The following is a 7,791-nucleotide window of genomic DNA, read 5'->3' as shown; positions in this document are numbered from 1 at the left end:
GTATATATATATATATAAATATATATATGGAGAGAGAGAGAGACAGAGAGAGACAGAGTCAGAGAGACAGAGAGAGACAGAGACAGAGAGACAGAGAAACAGAGACAGAGAGACAGAGACAGAGAGACAGAGAGAGAGACAGAGAGAGAGAGACAGAGAGAGAGAGACAGAGAGAGAGAGACAGAGAGAGAGAGAAGATTCACTTTGTTATTTGGATTATAAAATCAATCAACAAAAAATTCAACCACAAAAGTTACAGAACTGTTGTGGGGCAGTGGATCATGCCACTAAACAAAAGAACTGATAAAGTTGTAGCAAATTAAGAACCCTGATTAATCTCATAATTGAGAACAGAAGGAGTTTGAACTAGCTCTTGACCCCATTTCTGTCCTGGAGTATGTGACCATGACACCTACTAAGAGGACTGTGACAACCAGTCATGTAGCATGAAAACCTAGAGTTCTCTGTGAAGTATCTGGATAGGCCCTGAGTGTTTTGTCAATGAGCTTCCCTTCCTGGGCATCCCTTCCTACAAAAGGGATTTAATCTCTGGTTCACCTTGAGTAAGGCATATACATCTTCATCCACCATGAATAAAACAGTTTGGACAAGCAGGGACTATCTCCTTCAACGAGGACCACCGTGGGGGTGGGAGGCACTCACCATACAGAGCAATGCCAAAGTCTCCAGCAGAGGATCCCCTCTACCAGCCCCTTCATATTCCTGGCACTTACTCAGAGCTAAAGTTGGATTCTCTCCGCCCTGGACTTATCTCAGGCCCACTGTTCCCAACTCCTTACAATCCCTAGCAGTGTCTCGGTACACAGGTGGATGGGAACCACCATTCTCAAATCCTCGCAGTTCCCAGTGGTGTCTGGGTGCACAGGAGTTTAAGAACCACAGTCTCCATCCTAGCCTTTGCTGTTTCTCATCCAGAGAAACACAGACAGAGACCCCTATCTTAGACTGTGTTTCATCTCCCCTGATTGGCGTGTCGGCAGCCCAACAAGCCAGGGATGAGGAAGAAATACAGCCTAACACGCCTGTATTTTGATCTGCAGCATTCCAATACCCCAGCGGCAAGGCAGAAATCCAGAACGACAAACAGTAGGGACCAATTGCAAACTCTTAATGATTTTCAAAAATTAATGAGCGATATTACTTGGCTGAGGCCTACAATTAGATTAAGTACATATAAGTTATTTGTTTCAAACATTAAAAGAAGATTCAGATTTAAACAGTCCAATATGTCTAACAGCTGAAGCAGAAGAAGTTAATTCTAGCCGGGCGGTGGTGGCGCACGCCTTTGATCTCAGCACTTGGGAGGTAGAGGCAGGCAGATTTCTGAGTTCAAGAGTTCGAGGCTAGCCTGGTCTACAGAGTGAGTTCCAGGACAGCCAGGGCTACACAGAGAAACCCTGTCTCAAAAAACAAAAAACAAACAAACAAAAAAAAGAGTTAATTTTTGTAGAACAAAGACTGAAAGAGGCATATATGAATTGAATTGATCTGGAACTTGATTGTATTCTGGCAATTTTGGCTTCAACTCATTCTCCTACTTGGCTCATTATGCAAAGGGAAGATAGTATTATGGAATGGATTTTCTGAGCTCATAAACAAAAAAAATTGAAGGCATATATAGAAAAGATTTCTAAATTAATTATAGAAGGTAGAATAAGACTGTATCAATTGTCAGAAACAGATCTGGCTGAAATATTTGTACCTCTTACAAATGCTGGGATTATGTCATTATGGGTGATCAATGAAGATTGACAAAGAGCTTATAGTAACTACTTAGGCAAAATTAATAACAAATATTTGAAAAACAAACATACACAGTTTATAAAAAACCGAATTGGATTCTTCCATGTATTGTAAAGAGACATCAATTCCAGAGGCACTAACAATCTGTACTGATGCAAACAAGACAGGGATGGCAGATTATAAGTCAAAATAAGTAAGGTGATCAAAAATCCATGTACTTTTGTTAAAATAATTAGAATTGTATGTAATCCTTATGGTATTAGATTATCGTGAATCTCTTATATAATTACTGATTCTTTATATGTAGAAAGAGTGGTTTTTGTGTATAGAGACTGCTAAATGTGTTCCTAATAACTCAGAACTAACTGTGTTATTTATACAATTGCAACAGGCCCTCAGAAATAGAAACTATCCGTTACATATTAGTCATATTCAGTCTCATACAAGTGTGCCAGGTCCATTAGCTCAAGGAAATGACAAAATTGACCAATTACTAATAGGAAATGTGTTAAAAGCCTCAAATTTTCATGAGAAATATTATATTAATGGGAAAGATTTAAAGAAAAAATTTCTATCACTTTGCAACAAGCCAAAGAAATAATAATAATAAAAAGTCCTACATGTTCTCTGTATAACCAAACTCTGTTACCTGATGGCAGTAACTCTAAGAGTACCAAAAGAAATTATATCTGGCAGATAGATATTTTTCATTTTGCAGAATTTGGAAAACAAAGGTATATATACCATACCATTGACATATACTAAGGGTTTCAATGGGCAATAGCTTTAAGCTTGGAAAAAGCTAATCTTATAATTACATACTTATTGGAAATAATGGCAATTACAGGATATCTACATAAATAAGACTGATAATGCGCCTGCATATGCATCTGATAAAGACGGAGCAATTCTTTGCATGTTACAATATAAATCATGTTACTAATATACCACACAATCCCACAGGACAGGCAGTTAAAGAAAGAGCCAATCATACTATAGACATACAATCCCACAGGACAAGCAGTTAAAGAAAGAGCCAATCATACTATAGACATACAATCCCACAGGACAGGCAGTTAAAGAAAGAGCCAATCATACTATAGACATACATTTTTTACACCATACTTTTTTTTTAGGGTTTTTTTTTGTCTTTTTGTTTGTTTGTTTGTTTGGTTGGTTGGTTGGGTTTGTTTTGTTTTGTTTTTTCGAGACAGGGTTTCTCTGTGTAGTCCTGACAGTCCTGGAACTCACTTTGTAGACCAGGCTGGCCTCGAACTCAGAAATCTGCCTGCCTCTGCCTCCTAAGTGCTGGGATTAAAGGTGTGTGCCACCACTGTCCGGCTTTACACCCTACTTTTAATAAGGACTCAATGTCTCCTCTAGCCCATCACCCAGCAGAGGTAACGAAAGAGAAAAGTTATTAGGATATGGAGGAAGTAGATCTGTTCAGCAATAATTCTTTGGGGGCGAGCTCAATCTTCTTTGGCAACAGTTCAGTCCTGCAGCAAACATCAAATATGACTCAGCAGCTGCAGACCAGTCCTCTAGGCAGGCAAATACCACACATGAAACTGGCCTGAGCAGAGGCCATGGAAGCAGAAAGCTGCTGCAGGAACCTCATGAGCAGTTCTTAGGCAAGTCTCTCAATGTTGAGCACAAGAGCTCAACAATGATATGTAAGATAAACCAATACATGCATGTCATTTGTGAAGAATACCAAGGCAGAGCACACCAAACCAATGCTCAGTGCTTGTCTCCCACTCTCTGTGGGGTCATATTTATACTCCTTCATCATGGATCCTTTCATGTGTTTGCTATATCAAAACATCCTTTTACCTGTGTCTGCTCCAGCAAAACAATCCTCTTTACTTGTGTGCCCTAGCAAAGCATCATTTGACATAATTGACTTTCCAAAGAAACTAGAAGATTCTACTTCATCGATCCTTAAAAGAGATGCTTATTGAATAAAAAGGAAGAGTAAACCCCCTCCCCCCAGGGACAGACTAATTAGTACTTTGTTAACTCTAAATTTTCTTAGTGTTAGTGAAAAAGGAACAACAGCAACTGAGAAACACTGGGTTACTGAAAAACAAACTGAGGAACTAGGCCAACCCATATACTATAAGGATGTGTTGAACTTAGAACGGAAACCTGCAATAGTTTTAAGATGGGGATGTGGTTATGTTTATGTATCTACAGGGAATAAAAAAACATGGCTACCAAACAAAACTTCTAAAGATTAGATCTGGCCAGGAAAAAAATCTCTTATCAGCTGAGACATGAATGTCTTCACAAAGCAAATAGCCCAGGTGATTCACTCTCACAGACTGTCTTGGTTACTGATTTCTCCAAAATACACATGCAAATCAACTTCAAAAGGGCTAGTTCAAATGATTGTTCAGACAGTATGGAGAGCTTTTGGGGCCACTTCTAGAAACTTGGCAGGAATTGACATTGGGTCAGGACAAAGAAGTAGGCTTCAGGCAAGAATTTGATTTTGAGCTAGGACATGGATATGTTGTTCATCCTGATAAGCCCCTAGAAACAGTGATCACGGGACTTTGTTTATTGCCTTGTATGTTTCTTGACAATTTGTGTTTAGTGCATTGTTTGTTCTTTAACCTAGAACTGACTTTATTATCTACATGTGATTAAAATGTTATAAAAGCAGACTGGGGAAAAAAATAAACCTACTTCAGCCTCAGAACTGGCTGGGGTCATGCTTCAGTGTTGTCTAAGTGTCTTTTTCTTTTCAATCCTCACCCCCCCAACCCCTGGAGAACCCATTGACTGACTGAACTGGCTTGGTCAACACAGAAACTGGACAACACCAAAACTGGACAGACAACACATAGACTGAACAGATAATACCAAGACTGGACAACACAGAGACTGGACAACTAATGCTACAGCTAGCTATTTTAAGGCTAACCATTATAGAATAATGGTTAGTTCTAAAACTGGAATTTTTTGCCCCAGTTCAGCAGGAATCAATTCTAAGAAGACCATCATCCCAATCCCTTAAGTTGGAGTGGATGGTTTTGTTTATTTGGTGTGTTATGGTTGTTATCATCTAGGGTGGTAGGTTGTTATGGGTTATGATCAGGGAGGAAACAAAAAGAAGTTGATTAATTTGTTTATACAAAATTAAGCTTATTTCATTTGAATTATTGTGTTTTGATACAAATTTAAGGTTGTTTTATTTGACTTTATTGTACATAAGCAGTTTATTTAAAATGTGATGTAAAGTTCTAGTTTATGATTCTTATTTCTTTTGTGTGTAGATTGTTAATGTTAGAGAAAAAGACAATCTTTTTAACAGGAAGGTGAATATGAAGTGAAATTTTTTGGATTCTTTGGAGGCTTAGTTGTGTCATGTGATGTTTTTCTGGGAAGTCTCTTTTATAAGAGGATGTTTTGCTGAAGCAGACACATGAGAAGATGTTTTGCTGGAGCAGACACTTGAGAGGACACATGATGTTTAGAAAGAATATAAATATAACTGTCGCTCCCTGATCCGACCAGCAGACAGAGAACGATGGACACAGAGTTCTTCTTCCCAACGCAGTTTATTCAGGAACCTTTACATTCAGCAAAAAGCCCTCGAGCCTCTCCTCCACCGCCCTTAAATCCCTCTGCCTTCTCTAATCAGAGCCTGCCCCGTGAGTGCATGAGATAGGATAGCCAGTATCTCAAGATCCGACGTTGTCCTACATAGCAGATGACCTGATTATGCGTAGCAGTGAGACTTCGCAATATTGCCTGTGGGCGTGGCTTCTTCAGGGGCGTATGAGGAAGTCAGGTGTTAGCCCCAGGCACCATTTTGGAATGGTGATTCAAACCTCGCCCTACATATAACCTCATAGACTGTCAGAAGAGACTCTTGTGTTGGTTTGGCTTGCAATGCTTCACTGGTCTTCACTGATCTTTGCTTGTTGTGACTTCATAGAAAAAGACATGCCAAAGAACTTCTTGTGGTATTCTGGCTGCTTCCTGCCACTTCTGCAGATTCCTGCTGATTCACAGTTTCTTCTGGATTGCGCTACTGGTGCTGATTCAGGTTTGGTGTTTGCTATTGGACTGGACTGCTGGTATCCTGACAATAAAGAGTGGAATCACCCCAAAGAACTACTACTAAATCAATCCACAACCCTCTTTTCCTTAAATTCTTTTCTCCCCAAACTTCTGACTGGTGGGTTAGAAAGGAGATTGAAGAATTTAAGAACGCTAAATAAAGTAGGTCTTGGAAAAAAAAAAAAACTAAGCCTATAGTCATGGGTTTTAGGTGGGCTACACCAAAATATGAAATTAACATCTTGATACTTTGGTATGCAGGTTTAAGGAGAAAGTGTGATGGTGATATACAACATTTTCTAGGCTAAATAATTCCTGCTATGACTTATGGTATTGAACTCCAGAACATTGGCAGCCCATTTATAGTTTACAGCAGAACACAAATTACTTTCTAAAGACAACCTCATCCTTATTCCTAGCACTGACTGCTCTGGCAATACTCCAAGCAGCAGGTGGAGTGATTTTCTATCCAGTTAGTTTTTTGCACGCTTTAATATTCAGTAGCTGCCTCCAATTATGCTGATTATTGAAACATGAGGTGCTATGTTCAATTAACAACAATTAATCTTTGTTTTCTAGACTCTCTCTCTCTCTCTCTCTCTCTCTCTCTCTCTCTCTCTCTCTCTCCCTCTGTATGTGTGTGTGAATTTCAAATTCAGAGCTGTTCACTATTTTCTCAATGCTTTGTTGAAAGTAACACTAAGGAGAAATGCCTGCAAGACTAAAGTCAGCCATTTCTCTGATACACTAAAAGGCTATCTCCATGTGAATACTCTTGCCTACAAAGATGCACATCAAACAACTTTGCTCTCCTAATAAAAAAACAGGGCCTGCATTTATAACCTAGTATCTGTACTGCTTTGGAGTGATATATTACTCAGAGAAGCATGATGTAGGCATAGCTTCAATTCTGTCTTTTAAGAGTTGTTTATTTTTATTTTATGTGCTTTGATGTTTTGCCAGAACATCTGTGTGCCACATGTGTGTGGTGTACTTGGAGGCCAGAAGAGAGCACTGAATCCTCCAGAATTAGTGTTGTAGCTGATTGTGAGATATCATGTGTGGTGTTCTCTGGGCTCCAGACATGGACACACACACACATGTATATGTGTATGTATGTATGTATGTATGTATACATGTCCCCCAACTCTGCCACAAACAAATATTATTTTTAAAAATATGGAATGTTTCAAAAATTTGGTTTTCACCTTATACAAGAGCTAGGCTAGTCTTCTATGTTTCATTTCCATTCCAATGTATGTGTTCCAATATCTGCTAGTCTGAGCTTTTCCTTTGGAGTTATACTGTATTTTTTTAATAAATGTTTTATTTTTATTCATTTTATATCCCAATCACAGCCTTCTGTAGGCTTAGATATTTTAAAGCCTATTTTTAATAAGGGTTTTTAAACCCTTTGACCACCCCACTTCTAGCCCACCACCCAAATGTAGGGGAGAAAAGATGATAAATAGGACAATGGGATGTGGACCTGCTTAGAAGTAGCTCCTTGTGGGCAATTTCAATCTTTTTGTCAGGATACCAGCAGTTCAGTTCAGTAGTGTCAGGATAGCAAACACAAAAATCTTCAGTTGTGGCACGATCCAGAAGAAACTGCCAGGCCTCTACTGAATTGGCACAAGTCAGCAGAAGCAACCAGTATCAGCCAGGATGCCAGAGATGTGTTCTGCCATGCCTCTGTCAACAAAGTGAAGACCAGCAAAGACAAAGATGAGAGACTAACACAGTATTGCAAAGCTAGCTATGCAAATGCACCATCAGTGTCTGTTGAGTCCTATTTATACTTTCTCCAAACATCACCTGTCCTCCCACTGGTCTTGCCTCAGCAAAGCACCACATGAGTGTGTATCACCTGACATATCCAAAACTTTTCACTTCACCTCTCTCTTCTCTTCTCCCAGCCCCACCCTTACAAATCCCTCCCATACTTTATCA

At 39.3% G+C, this 7,791-nt stretch overlaps 1 non-coding gene across 1 annotated transcript; it reads right to left on the bottom strand.

Annotated features, from left to right (window-relative positions):
- Window positions 1-7,011: 7,011 nt before the first annotated feature.
- On the bottom strand, window positions 7,012-7,114 carry LOC114616196. The gene has a single exon (XR_003710602.1). It is a non-coding gene; the product is annotated as a U6 spliceosomal RNA (small nuclear RNA).
- Window positions 7,115-7,791: the final 677 nt, after the last annotated feature.

Source organism: Grammomys surdaster, unplaced genomic scaffold (assembly GCF_004785775.1).
Source record: "Grammomys surdaster isolate TR1022 unplaced genomic scaffold, NIH_TR_1.0 309085, whole genome shotgun sequence".
Classification (NCBI taxonomy): Eukaryota; Metazoa; Chordata; class Mammalia; order Rodentia; family Muridae; genus Grammomys; species Grammomys surdaster.
This window is presented reverse-complemented; position numbering and strand designations above follow the sequence as displayed.